This window comes from Ptychodera flava, chromosome 15 (genome assembly GCF_041260155.1).
Source record: "Ptychodera flava strain L36383 chromosome 15, AS_Pfla_20210202, whole genome shotgun sequence".
Lineage (NCBI taxonomy): Eukaryota > Metazoa > Hemichordata > Enteropneusta > Ptychoderidae > Ptychodera > Ptychodera flava.
This window is the reverse complement of record NC_091942.1, coordinates 13,536,076-13,551,895: the sequence shown is the minus strand read 5'-3', so window position 1 is coordinate 13,551,895 and position 15,820 is coordinate 13,536,076. Positions and strand designations below refer to the sequence as shown.

General features: G+C 39.2%; 1 protein-coding gene across 2 annotated transcripts in view; it reads left to right on the top strand.

Moving 5' to 3' along the window:
* Nucleotides 1-1,990: 1,990 nt before the first annotated feature.
* Nucleotides 1,991-15,820, top strand: part of LOC139151206 (zinc finger protein 26-like) — a 59,259-nt gene continuing 45,429 nt past the window's right edge. Inside the window, exon 1 of one of the 2 annotated variants that reach the window (XR_011556363.1) lies at nt 1,991-2,127. The gene's annotated coding sequence lies outside the window, so the exon portion shown is untranslated. The remainder of the gene's footprint in view (nt 2,128-15,820) is intronic. The other variant, XM_070723821.1, reaches the window with a different exon arrangement.

Here is a 15,820-nt window from a genome sequence, read left to right as displayed (position 1 = left end):
ATATTTAGCATCACTCAAACAAGATGCTCTAAAAAATTGTGAAGAGGCAAAAATTTCACTTACAAATGTTTAGATCTGTACAAATTTTGTCAATTTTTAGAAAGTAAAGCACCCTGGATGCTTTTCTCTTTACAAAAAATTTGTAGATTTTCAGTTGGACTCTAAACACACAAAGTATGGCATCCAGTCACCTAGCAAAGACATCACAGTCAAAACCACTTTTTTATTGGCCAAAGGGATCACGACAAGGAAAACCTAGCCTGAGGCCTTGGCTGCTAAATTCCAAATATGTTTGTATGAAATAGGAGAGAAACAAAAGAAACTGTTACAAATACGGTGGTTTCAATCAGGTTCGAACTCACAACGCACGGTACCAAGTCACCTAGTGGAGAAGCCAGTTTTTTAAAAATTCACAAAAATTTTTAAAAATTCGTGGACTTATCAAGGGTTGGTCAACATTGCAAAGATAGAGATGTAAATGAAAAAGGAGCACCTTTCCTATTTTTCGCGATGTTGACTTACCCATAAAATCCCTGATAAGTCCACGGATTAGCATAATTATCCATGTTGACCAATTAATTACAAGATGTGTGTATATGAGAGATAAACGTCCTTGTAATGGGGTGTAAAAATAAATAAAGAGTCAAGAGGCTAGGTTAGGCTATAAAGTCATTTATTTTCATTTACTACAATCAGTCAGAGCATGAAGAGAAGGAGAAGAACTGATAGAGGAAACTGAGAAAAACTCAATTATGAGCTCATTAATATTGTTTGGGCCGCCTGTATTGTGTGTGGATTGGGTGGTATTGTTTTGACTACATCTGAACATAGGGTGACAACTACGTGTCCGTCCCCAGGGGTGGGTAGGTGTTTCGTTGTATTGCTAATATTAGATATATTCTACCAACTAAGGTATTGCTGACACGTTCGTTGTTGACTTTGTCAAATTTAATCCGGTGATAATCTGGTGACAGCGTCCACAGATTAGTAATATTTACCCTTGCTTACTTTGGCCAATTAGGCACTCAAACTCATCGGATAATAGATGCAGCATGTTGATAAAACGTTAACACAAGATTGTCAAGGGCAGTGCCAAAACACCACAGGTTAGTAGAATATATCTTTATTAGCAATACAACGAAACACCTATCCACCCCTGGGACGGACACAGGTGTCCGGAGTTGCCGGTGTACATGCATAGAGAGAGTTTGGCATCTCTCTCTATGCATGTACACCGGCAACTCCGGACACCTGTGGGGACGGACACGTAGGCGTCACCCGATGCCGCACCCACAGGCGCTCCTTAGCTGGTTAGTCTGCAAAGAAGATCGATTTTCGGATCGATCTATTGACCCCGTAGTCGATATGCCCGCCACTGTGAGTATTAAGGTTGCAGTGGCGGGCATATCGACTACGGGATCAATAGATCGATCCGAAAATCGATCTACTTAGCAGACTACCCAGCTACGGAGCGCCTGTGGCCGCACCCTTCTTTCTTCACGGCGTGTCGCATGTGAACTGTGGCACGTTTGACCATAGACCTTAAAACTGATTGACCCAGTTATCCTTTCGCAAATGGCGAGTTTACTGTTCGAGCGAGGGGCGATGGTTATAACAATGGCCATGACTCGACGAAGGGATGCACCCAAAAAGACGTGAGATATTACCATAACATTATTTTGATACCTCAAAAGTTAGAAATACAATGTATTCATCGACATTCTTGTAGCTCCCCGACGTTTATCTTCATAAGAGAAGTACAGTGTGACTCTTCATCCAATGATCCTCCCCAGTGTAAAATAGTATAGTCCAAAACTTTCCCGCGTTTGTTGAACATGGAAAGCTTCCTGCCAGTTGGTGCAGCGACGGTGCGCAGCGGTTCGTTGCTCCAGGTAAACAGCGTCTTTCGCAACATTGCGTTAGTCGAACTTCCTCAAAGTGCCAAAACTTGATATAAGATTGCCAATCATCATCGTTGAAGTGTGATAGAGGCGCTGATGATTAGTGTGTAGACTTGTAAGGCCCGCCTAGGAAACGAGCACGAATGCGGAAGGGACTGCAATCTGTTCCGAAGTCGGACCAATCCTTTCGGACGCACTGCAGATTTGGTCCAGTATACGAGTTGAGGTAATGAGACTTTATATCTAGGCATTTTTAACCTGAAGAATGAAGTCTTAAAGTGTCCATGTCATGAAACATCCAAAAGCATTTGTGGTGCATTTAGGCCAAAAACTGACTATAGTTGCCTGGAAAATCCGATTTTCTGGTTTTGGTCCAAATGTCCCCAAAAAGTTCCTCTTAATTAAAACCCCCTTGTCTGATTGCCTTAAAGTTTGAATGCAGGTTCCTAGGGTAGACTGAAAGATTCGTTGCTCGAAGATGCTCTCTGCACTTCCCTTTTAAGGATACTCTTCTTAAAGGCCAGGGACTTGATACCCGGGATCAAGTTAATCCTGTTCACCTTTGACATTCACGGGCGGGATCGAATGTTTATGTCTTTGTAAATTACGGTCACGATTAGTGTGCACAGGAGGTTGTGAACAGGCCATTGTGTTGACATGCAAACAATAGATTATATGTAACTGAATATAACAGCGAGACCAGTACACTGAGAAACGTTTCATGAAGCGGCCCGCAATGCTTGTAGCAATAACAGGTGTACTTCAACAGTAATGACGGCATTATTATGTTCTGAATTAGGCCTGCCCGGACGCGGGCTGCAATGGTACAATCATTGCAGCTAATAAACGTGCCATTGCCAAGATACTCTGCTATTTCCGATCGTATCGTCTACAGAACTACTACAAGTCCTCTCACTTAAAAAAATATTTATGGTTTGAAATCGTTGAATTAATCCGAAATTAACAAAGTGGTACATACATCTATAAGCTGATTTATAGAAATAATAAAATGTGACATCACTGATCATAACTGTAATGTGTTGTTGAAGAACATATTGAACAGAAGACTACAGCGACTATTTTCTGTAAGTATAATCTATCTTTTGTGAATCAAGCATCTGAAGAGTATCTTCAACACTTTTGTTCTACTCTTGTTATAAAATAAGTCAAATTTCGGGAAAGTATCTGTACATTTTCGATATCTGTGCAGCGCGAATGTGTAAACTGACACTGCATCCACCCATCCTATAGACTAGATCAGTTTGCGAGTGCATGAACCACTTCTCTCTCTCTCTCTCTCTCTCTCTCTCTCTCTCTCTCTCTCTTCCAAGTGTAGCCATTTGATGTTTTATTTTGGTGACATTTAGGCTCCGCCTTTAATGCTTCACGATCACCGCTCAACATTGATGTCGATTTCGATTTACAAAGTTTACCGGGTAAACTTTGTAACTGATGACGTGTCACGGCCTGGAGCTAGTTATCACCATCGAAAGTCTGTAAACGTTTTTATTTCAGAATGGACGTATTTAAATGCACAGGTAACTTAGTGCGTAAAATATTGAATGGCAATATGAATTTCACCGTTAAGAAAGTCTATGACTTTCAAACTAGTCGTACAAACAACAATAAACATGGCGGATCAATGATACCAACGTATATTTTCCTCGCGACTGCTGATGAGAGCGACTTGCAGAAATTTTCCAACCTGATAAGTATTCAGCTTTGCCCCGTGTGCATGGGTTATGTACATGTAAACTAATAACAAAAGTTTAGTATTTTCTGTAAATCGATAAGCCTTTCGAACACGAAAAATTCGGATATCTGAACCTCAACAATAGCTACGCAGCTTGAAAGTTATCCTTTGACAGGACAGGAACATTGGTCAAAGCCGGATTTCGCATGGTAGCTATGGAAACTCGCCGTTCATTCTCAGAAAGCATGGAATGTACTGTGTACTGCTGATACTCCCTTGGTCCGTGGACTGTTGCCGTCCCAAACACCTAACATTCACAGGATTTAATCACGTGTGTCTTCAAATTTTGATACATGAATTCTACCAATGATCAACCAAGGAACACATAAAAACACAAATGTCGCGGCTATGGGTTCAAGGACATTCACGAAGAGACACCATCATTGTTGCAGAATTGTTTTGACTAGTTTTAGGGAGAATACGGGTAATCTGCATACGGTCGCACATCAAACCGACAAGTATAGGCTTACATAAAATTATGATGTCCGAAAAGTTTTTTATTCAACTAACTGAGTCATCGCCTTTGTTATCGCCTAAACATCCCGGTATTTTTTGGAGAGACTGCAACATGAACAGTGTTTCAGCCAGCGTGCGGCATGCGACATTTGACGCAATTTTTTTTTGTTTTGTCCTGATAAATAACCGTTGTGGGTCACCATGACGCAATCTGAGTAGGCCATATGTTTAGTGGCTATTGAATTTTTAGACAGTGCCTCCTGGACAGAAAACTACAGCTAACAATAAAATGTTGTAAGATGTTGAAACATTTACCCTCCTTCCTACAAAGTTGCAATGTATTGAAACAGTTTACTCTCCTTTCTACAAAGTTACAAATTCCCTGGTAGTAAAACAAACATTGTTGCAATACATCACGGATGTACAACGTCCATGAATACACTTAGGCTTGGTTTTGCCTAGGTGAGTGCCGCGGCCGCGTACCCGTCGTCCTTGAGTTCAAGTTTTACCTACATTGCTTGCATCAAAATTTGGCCTTCAGCTACTCAGTTTGATATATAATAAAAAAACCATAATTTTTAAGGAAACTTTCACAAACAGAGTCATTGTACAAGTGAAAAGGAGAAAAACTGAGGTTTTCTGAAAGGTCAAATCTGGGTCATTCACATGATGTCATGAATGAAGACCCCTTAAGTACACAATTATGGTTCAAAAGAAACCACCTAGGGAGGGCCAATAGGTACAATCTTATGTTAAAAAGAAATTTCTTGGTGCCTTCCAATTTAAATGGCATTTAGCTTGACTGTAGTTTTAAATTATACTTCATTAAGAGTCATGGCAAAGGGAAATTGTCAACAGTACTTGCAGTAAGCATATTCATTTTCAAATCTTCACATCTGAGAGCTGCAATTTTGCATGGTAACTTAACATCAAAGCAACAATTCAAAAGTAGAGCTATTAAAATTGTCCATTTGGCATATTTCAAACTGCTATAACTTATACAAGAAATGTGTGATTCTGAATGATTTTAATATTTCTGCAGATTCCACCAATTTAATGATATAATAGTGAACATCACTAGACATTTCTTGATGATATCAAAATATAAATGAAAATATTTCTGGGCTAAAATGTTATCATAATCTTTGAAACAATGATTACTCTAAAACATTGGGAGATTAAAATGAACAATATCATTGTGTATTGTTTTACAGGATTTGGGTTTGGCCAAACCATTTTTGTCTCAAGAAAAATACTTATGCTTAAGATGCTATTGAGCCTGCTTGATCACAACTTTGACACAACACCAGGGCTTTAAACACCACTTTATTAATTGTATCTACATTGCCATTATGCTACCTAATGCTTTCTTCTGCATGGAAAATTTTTATCTGTGTGGCTAACACAATTTTCATCATGACTTAAAAACTGCATAAATTTGCCACATTAGGAGCTTGTAGCTTAAATGTATTAAGTTGTCATTCTGTGAACACTGACAGAATGCTACAGAAATATTCTGTATCTTTGGTAATATACACTTCACATTGCTACCTGATTTTTAGAATTGCCACCTAATTTTATTTCTTGTGGTAAAAGTTTACCACCAGAAATGAAAAAATATTTCTATCACTTTAATGTCATAAAAACACAGATAATTAATGCAATAAAAACTGAACAAATATTTCTTTAATGTAAAATACAAAACATCTTGATTTGAAAAATTAAGAACTCCTGAATACCAGAAAGTTGTTGCCACACTTGAAATCATAAACTGCCTAAAATTTGTTCAAAGTGGCTACAAGATTTTTGATTGGCTAATGAGTTGGCTAATCATCTTGGTGACTTAGGGGAGCCCTACAGTTTATGTGCATACCACGTGGTAGCAGTAAACTTAATGATACTGTAAGTTTCATGTTGGCACAATTTTGCACAACACTTTCGGCCTACAATATATACTGACCGTTAATGCACTCACCTGACTTTCCTATTGAACACCAAATATAGTACCAGGTCATAATGACACGTAATGACACTGTACTGTGTTGTTTTATTGAAATACATTACATGTCCCCCAAAAATTTAATTTGTCCCCATTCAGACCTACTATGGGTCACTGTGTCCCCATGCAAGCAAAAGCTTGCTGCAACACTGATGAATATCCCCTAATGCATAGAGTACGGCTGTTCATCAATATGTTTATTCACTGTTTCACAAAACATCTCGTCAGGTATGTGCTTTGGCGAATGGACCAGGTTTTTGTACGTTGGTCAGAAATAAATGACAATATACGTTTGGATATAACATCTGTCAAATTAGGACAGAGTATTGAAGATGAAATTACTTTCATCGATCGACAAAGAAGAGAAAGAATGAGTCAGTGAATATCGAATCATAGATGGGAGAATCGAGACAGTCCACTGTCTCTAGTTTAATCAATGGTGAACAAATGTATTTCGATTAATTGACTAATGCAAACAGAAAGGAAATTTTATTCAACTTGAATAAAGTCACCGCTTTTCCTTGACATCGGATGGCACAAACCAACTAATTCACTTCCGGGTTCGTTACCCAAGAAGATAGTCGGAAGAAAAATAGTGCAGACCTTGAAGTTTTGATATCTGTATGGATGCTTGTTTAGATTGAACTTTAACGTCAAGAATTTTTGTAAAGATATTTTTCTGCCTGAATCAAAATGCAGACTGTTGTGAATAATGGCTGAAGCATTTGTTGGTAATATGAGGAGTTCTAGGGCAAATAGAAATCATAACAATAAGCCCGAATTTTGTCAAAAACACCACTGAGGGCGCTATTTTCATCGCTATCTCAAAATTTCCGTGGACTTGCCCACACAAAAAATTAACCAGTAGTCAATCTGACATTGACCTAACATTGACCTAGAGGATTCGTGCCGCTGAATGTTTTAAAATAGGAAAATCGAGCTCAACGCTACTGTGGTGGCCTATGGGAAATTAATTAGTGGTCTTGTGCCGGGTTGCATGGCAATGGAGCAACACATGATGTCGTTTAGGTCCTCAAAAATCTTTTAAAAGATAATAATAATACTTTTCATGACAGCAAAATCTAAAAGAACTTGAATCTGAACTTTACTTGACAGTTCTGTGGAAGAAATGATTGGAAATAGTGGCGTGTCTTGGTACGTCGTCCACGCAAGAACGCGCTGTGGCTTGAATGACATACTAGCTGGCACAGGCACTCGAGCTTGGTAGTCTGCTAAATAGATCACTTTTCGGCTCGATCTATCGATCCCGTAGTCAACATGCCCGCACTGCTACCTAAATGAGTGTTTAGGTTGCAGTTGTGGGCATATCGACTACGGTATCGATAGATTGAGCCGAAAATCGATCTATTTAGCAGACTACCAAGCTAAAGAGCGCCTGTGCTTGCGGGTCTGCACTGCGGTCGCTCCATCTAATTACAATGCTGTGCCGTATCTATCATGTTGACATCGCAAACGTTTACCGATTCACACCTGTATGGCGTTCTTTTTTGATTGACAGCTTGCAGGCCTTTGTTATGGCTGCTTGCCACGCTAGTTGAAGACAAAGAAAAATACCTTCATCGATCAAAATCAGCTTTATTTATGCTCTAATCATAAACTTTTATCGATACATTCAATCACTAGACATTCATAGTTAGGTATAGGTGCATGGGCGCCTAAGTTTCTTCGCCTGTGACCATTTTGGCATGGTTTTTTACGGAGCGATCGAGCGTGACACCACCCAAGCTACGCTTTGCGTGAACTAACTCCAACAGGGGCAGCTAGCTATTTATACCCGGCCCTGGTCTTTAAGAGGAAGAGGGTAGACAGCGCCCTCAAGCAATGGATCTTTCAGTCTAAATCCTAGGGGTGACCTGACTCAGATTTGTTGAAATATAATAAAGCATCAAACCTTGAGAAAAATGGGACAGGCAACTGCTGTTGTTTCTTTGTGCAATCTTGTATGGAATATATGAAGTTTATTTGCCAAGCGGTCCCCAACAACAATACTCCAGACATACATTTAGTCTCATTAAAGGCACTGTTCGCGATCCCTGGGGTCGCCTTTGTTCTGGTCTGTAAGAGGATTATGGAAGTGCGATAGCCTTTTGTTTTCCATTGAAATTGTAATCTGGTGGGTAAATTTTCTGATGAGACAATCTGGTGCCAACGCATGCCTTTAACGATCAAACTGACATGCATATGTACACTTTCCTCTTGCGTGGCACGTTCTCGAGTAATGACACAGAGATTTTTTAGGGGTTTTTGATACCAGTCATGGTGAATGTTCTGATAACGATGAAGATCACGTTTTCAATTCCAGCCGAAGCCAACAGGAAAACACCAGACGATAAAAACAGTGTACATTTAGCCATAGACGCTACGGAAAACTTGCTACATTTCGATATCAAAAGTTTGCATTCCTTTCCAGAAAAATCTCCGATAACAGCAAACCTTTACAAGTTAGACAAGTCTACACTTCCCCAGTCCTAAGAAACAAAAACCTGACCTTTACTTCATCGGTCTACTCTGTCGGAGCTCAACTACACGACCTCTAATGTTTTGGTACTGTTTTAGCCTCAAGAAACACCAAAATTTGGATATACTACACATGTTTACACTCGCAAAGTACAAGATAAAACATTTTTAAAACTGTCTTTTGCTGTCAGGCAAAACCTTGCGATAAATCGGGACTCAACAGCAGTTGGTGGAGCAGGGTTCTCAAAAATTTTTGAAGTAGGCGGAAAATTTAGAAAAGTAGGCGGTTAGCTTCTGTGTGCAACCAGGTTCCCTGGGTGGGGTTAAGTATTTTTTTTAATTGAAGACATTTCTGAGCAATTTCATGCAGTCTTATACAGTGGATAAAAGGCTATCCCAACATACACACAGGGGAGGGTTTCAGGGAGGGGGGTCCCCTCCATTATTGTACTGTATGAAAGACCATTTCAGCATAAGAGTGTTAAGGATTATTTATTATATTTGAAGACATTTCTGAGCAATTTCATGCATTCTTATAGTGTATAAAAGGCTATCAACATACACACAGGGTGAGGGTTTCAGGGACGGGGGTGGGCAAGAAATTTTTAAATTTTGAAGACATTTTGGAGTAATTTTATGCATTCTTGTATATTAAAGACCATTTCAGCATACAGAATAATCATTATCATTGTCAATTACAACATGTTTTCAAGGGATGAAGTTTTAAAAAAATGTCAGAAAAATTAATTTGATATCACTCGGGCCTGTCAACTGCATTCAGTTGACAAGGATAATAGCAAAATTTCACCGGACTGTTGTGTAGAATTATGTTTAGCTCATGACTTGAACAAACATTTTGAAATACATCATAGAGTAGGGGTTTTCACAACCCAGAAAATGATCTGCTAGAATCCTGACCAGCCTGGCTGTACAAAGTTTTTTACTGATTTAAAATAAACTTGATTGAAGGTACAGTAAAATTAAAGAGTTTATTCAATTCAATGAATTATAGGAACACATTTTTCGGTGATTTTAATTCACTGTACTAATTTCACAATAAAACGAATCCGCGAGCTGATTATGGATTTTTGGTGATGTTGAATGAAAAAGAGAGCTGTTAAATTTCAGTGTTCATGTCTAATAAAACCTCAAACTAACAACACCGAACTCCAGCCTGTACTACACCGTGTGTGTACAAAGCACCGGCAGTCAATTGTAACACAGTACACACAACGCGATATCGGTCGACCTGAAATTTGACACTGTGATCGAGAAGCGTTTCAAAAGTAAGAAAAATGAGACCAAGTAATTTTTTGTTTATTTAGATTTGATCTAAACCTCCCAAAACCAACAGACAAAGTCCTACTCTTACGCAGAAAATCAAAGTTTTCAAGCGTCAACTTTCTCTTCCGCGATGCACACAACCACGGCCCCTCCAAAAAATGCGGTGTCGATCGACTTGAATATTGGCATCGTGATTGACCATGGATGGATTGACATGGCGTTTCAAAGTATGAAAAATGAGACTCAGTAACTTTTGGTCGCTTTAGATTTGATCAAAAACCTACCAAACCCATCAGACAAGGCCCTACTCTTACGCAGAAAACCAAAGCTCTCAAGCGTCAACTTTCTCTTCCACGTTTGAGCAAAACAAATGTTGGCTTCATTCGGAAATGGTCGGCTATTCACAGGCATAACGTAATTCAGTGTTGGCGCTAGGAATTTTTTCACTGTAGCCACAGTCTGTTAGTGTGGCTAAAATGATCAAATTGTTTTTAGCCACAAGCAATTTTTTTTAGCCACACCCAACAAATCAATTTCATATACAAATTGCACAAACCCTATTTTCAATAACGTTTGTACTTTATTATCCACATGTTTGGCCAGGGCTGTTGTACATACACTTTAATTCCTCGACAGATAAACCGCTGAGCACATTTTCTGCCAATTTTATAGCTGCAGATAATAATGACCAGGAGCAGAGTAAAACTCCAGGTCCTTTGTGAAAGTTGTATGTCCTTCAATTAAAAAAATATGTATTAAACAAAAATTGGTCTTAACGTTTCATGAATGCTGGTAAATAAATTGATCCCTCTCTTTATAGACAGGGACAAATAAATTTCTGTTAATTTGTAAATTTTTTTATGACACAAACAACAAAAAGAGTTCTTGGAACAAAAGTTGCACAACATGTCATGAAAAAATCATCAAAGTCTTATCAATGGCCATATTTAATTGTTCCTCTTTTTAATATTTTACATGATTTAAAAACTGCTGTACATGACCATTTGGTGATCTGGATAAAATTACAGTGATTGCCTGACTATGCAAAGCATGGTCCATAAAGTATCAAAGAAAACTATTGGTATAAAAAAATAGCTTAGGTTTTGAAAATTAATTAAATTCGCAAACTCAGTGAAAAATCAAAAGAGCAGTTCGTCGATACGACAAATCTATGCTCAACCGACTCATCTGTAGTCTTACATTTTATACTTCCATGCACAGACAAAAACCTTGCTGTAATTTGTTCGACCATGATCTAGACCGTGGTTCGTCTGTCTTTGTTCCCTTCTCGATTGTTTTCTTATTTCCTTTTTGTATAAATTAGAAGCTATTTTAAACCTAGTTTCTTTCCCAGCTGAGAACAATCAATGAACTATTTGTAGTTGGCAATCGTAGCTGCCCCCAGCCGCATCGCATGCATCGTACATTTGCATTGTTTGGGTGTCTCGAAACTACCCAAACTGTACACGACCGGAGTATACAAACTGGGGATCTTGAAACTTTTTTGCGCATGCTCATTTTAGCTCTGGGCAAAGTCCAACGCCATCACTTCAGTCTGTCAGTTGCATGCTCAGGAACTCTGCAGTCTATCATCGGTCGACATACGACAGAGCAACGAATTATTTTCTTCAAAGGCTAGATATTTAAATGACTGAATATTTCGATAATCTGACCGATCTAAGGGTTATTTTGATACGTTAAAAGTGACAGAACCGGCGTGATTAACGATGGTGCACGCTGTATGGAATACGTTGTGCTGCTATGCTGGCCGGCGTGAACTCAAATTACATCCTGACGCGACGTACGTGGTCAAATGTTTCGTACGATGCTTGCAGCGTTTATGCTGGAAAATTTGGATTGCGGAAAATAACTTAGACTTATTTGTAAAAACGACTAGTTGTTAGAATAGTAGGCTACATAAATAATCCAATACATATTTTGGATCGATCGCAATGAACACCCTCATGTCGAAATTCTTGGTCCTTCGGTTGAAAACAATCGGTCAGGGATTGCAGGACTGTCGTGACTTTCGAAGCCGTCCAGGGTCAATGATCCCGACACGGCACCCGGTCACGAGCCTTCGCCACGCGTGGCGAAGGCGTACCAATTTTTTTTCGCCACATCGGACATTTATTCGCAATTTGCGACTGTGGCGAACGTTAGCGCGAACCCTGTATTGTATGTTAGTCCAATTTTCGGCTATACCCGATGTGAACGTCGGAATAATTCAGCCTGTGATCGGGCAAGCAAGGTTGACCTTGAGAACGATTCTCAGTGTGAGTACAACACGTTTGCTGATCGCAGTACTACAGTGATAGCAACAAGTTCACAGCGTAAATTGCTAAAATACATGATAAAGCCACATCGGCACTTCTGAAATATTATCTCCGGCTTGCAAGACCACAAAAAAAAATCAAAATATTGTAACCAAAACCAGAATTTCCAGGCCAGAGAGCAAAACAGTGCTGAAAAGTAGCCAGCCAAAATACGAAAGTAGCCAGTCAATTTTGCCAGCACCCGGCTAAAAATGAACACGCTGTGGAGTCAGAAGCTGTTAGATAGACAAGCATTTACACAAAGCTAAACGGTGTCCTCTTAAGTTTGGCCGTTCAGTTTTCAAACAACATTTCAGTAGTTAACATACATACTTTACTGAATCATGGAGCACTCCTAATACAGAAAATATTTCGACTGTTAAAAAAACTGCAAAAACGAGGGAGAATTTGGAGATACACGGACAAATGCGGAATGAAAATAATTCTGTGATGTCAACTGCTGTTAAGTCTAGAACTGCAGTGATGTGTTTTTCAGATTTGTATTCGAAACTTTGTCACTTTACAGCAACATACTGACTCCCTGTAGACTTCTATTTGCATCAAATGTCGCTACTAATATGTAACAAATACTTTTAAAACGTTTTGATGAATTCTTCTCAATATATTTGTAACACTTTTCTTTCTGAAAATTGACTTGCTGGTCAAATCTGAAATAACTTGCAATCAGAAAACATTATTACCGTATACCCGCATGCAGTGTCTATGAACTGGATGTCATGCAGTCGATCGCGTCAAGCACCATTCCATCCCCACCCAATAGCACATCTTAAATATTCCAAGTAGGATCGTACTCTGCTAATCCAAAGTGCCTTTGATCTTACCGCAGTTGCCAGTCCTGTTTTTCTAGAGGGTCTATGGATAAAATGTGCTTAAGTTACATTTTAGGGGTATTTTTGCCGGTTTTGGTTCAACGTTTAACAAAATGTTTGTTTAGACAGTTATGCTACACAGTAATATGTTACACAGTCAGTGCCTGAAAAACACGCTTGCACGATGCCAGGGACAGGCTGATTTCTAATGCAGACAAGCACAAAACCAGCCCTCACTTGTCTGCATGCAGGAAGTTCAGAGCCAACTCAGTGTTTTGCCCAGAGTGCCTTCTTGCGACTTTTGACACAAAATTAGAAACATTGTCCCATAAGTACCAGACATGGGTCACTGGGACGCACTACGAGGGGCCTCAGGACAGACTACGTTTTTAGCAACAAAATTACACACTCAGTAGTCCATACAGGTTATTACTTCTTTTTGAGACAATCAAACATTTAAGGTAGAGACACACGTTAGATGATACTTATTTTAAACTCACTTTTTCTCAATAAATTTCACTTTTGGACCCTACACATTATATATTTTCTGTTAGCCCTTATATCTCAACATTATGAAAAATATGTTTATTTTCCAAAATCACTGTGTGATTTTTTCCCTCAAAAATATGCATTTTTGAGTTTTTTTACCTAAAAAAAATTAAGTGTTCAAGGACTATTGCGACTTGAGATCTTTTAACAGAAATCAGCAATTGAGTACTCTGGGGGGAAAGCGGTGTCCTAGATTTTTTCCATTCCCTTTTGTTTCAGCACAATAAGGTGTGAAAGTAACAACTCTGGATTTTTGAATAAATTACCGGGTTTCGTTCACTTCAGCAAGACTTTCTCATGTTCATTGTTAGTCCCCACGGACATCGTCCGGGGGGACTTATAGGTTTGGTCATGTCCGTGCGTGCGTGCGTGCGTGTGTGCGTGCGTCCGTCCGTTCACGCAGATATCTCAGAGATGCCTTTAGCGATTTCATTCAAACTTGGTACAAGGATTACTTCATATGTCATACAGATGCACGTCGATTTGTTTTGTGATACGATCCAATATGGCTGCCAGGCGGCCATTTTATTACGATTTTTTCATGTACAGAGCAATAACTCAGGCATGTTTCAACTGATTTTATTCAAAGTTGATACAAGGACATTGACCAATGTCATAGATATGCACTTCAATTTTTTTGGTGATACAATCCAATATGGCCGCCAGGCGGCCATTTTATTATGATTTTTTCATGTACAGAGCCATTACTCAGGCATGTTTCAACAGATTTTATTCAAAGTTGGTACAAGGACATTGATCGATGTCATAGCTATGCACATCAATTTGTTTTGTGATACAATCCAATATGGCCGCTGTGCGGCCATTTTGTTACGATTTTTTCATGTACAGAGCCATAACTCAGGCATATCTCAACCGATTTTATTCAAAGTTGGTACAAGGACATTGACCTATGTCATACACATGCACATTGATTTGTTTTGTAATACGATCCAATATGGCCGCCGTGTGGCCATTTTATTATGTTTTTTCATGTCCAGAACCATAACTCAGACATGTATCAAGCGATTTTATTCAAAGTTGGTAAAAGGAGATTGACCAATGTCATACATATGCACGTTAATTTTTGTGATACGATTCAATATGGCTGCTGTGCAGCCAGTTTGTTATGATTTTTTCATGTACAAAGCCATAACTCAGGCATATCTCAACTGATTTTAATCAAAGTTGGTACAAGGACATTGACCTAAGTCATACATATGCACATTGATTTGTTTTGTGATACGATCCAATATGGCCACCATGTGGCCATTTTATTACGATTTTTTCATGTCCTGAACTACAACTCAGACATGTATCTAGCGAATTTATTCAAAAGTATTTTTATCACAGACCTAATGAAGAGGACTCTATCCTCTCTGAGGACCTGTAATCAAAGTACCTATTAACGGGTGGGGACTGTGTCATCAACGATGACTTGTTCCATAAATTTTACCTAAAATCGGAGACACAGTTTTACAGATATGTATTGCTACTGTGACCTGGTAAAAAATCAGACCGATTTGTGCACCCTATTCCAACCTAATTTCTTTTGAAGTTACGCTTGTCAGGCCAAAATCGGAAGAGAGATAATCAAAGAATTCTGTAAACACCCGTAGACGTACAAAAATCGATCGTTGATATGACTTTCCGGGCAATTTTTATTCATGTTCACGAACTTGCATCAAGCAGGAGACTAGATGTTTTGTATTTTACATCAAATACCCTTCCGAAGATCCGAGAAAATCGGGAGAAACACACACAAACTGCGGTTGTAAGAGTAATGAGGACGGTTTATTTACATAACAAACACTGTCACCGCTAATCTGTTTTTGCTAAAATTAGAGTCTAAGCTTGTTACCGTAACTGTAAACGGTTGTCAAGATCTATCAATCCGTTTCTCTTCACTTTAGAAGTATTTCTTACGCCTGTCGGAGGCGAATTGCGATATTTTATGTTTGCGAGTCTCCGTGGACCACACTGATTTCGACATCACGGCGTCACGGAAGTCATGGCGGTGACTATTCAAGTTCGTCATTTGGCCCGTGCGCTTGTTAGTCCCCACGGACACCGTCCGGGGGGACTTATAGGTTGGTCATGTCCGTGCGTGCGTGCGTCCGTCCGTTCACGCAGATATCTCAGACATGCCCACGTCAATTTCTTTCAAACTTTACACAGGGATAGTACCCTACCCATACAGATGCACATCGATTTGTTTCACAATGCGATCAAATTTGGCCGTGTTAGAGGACTTTTTA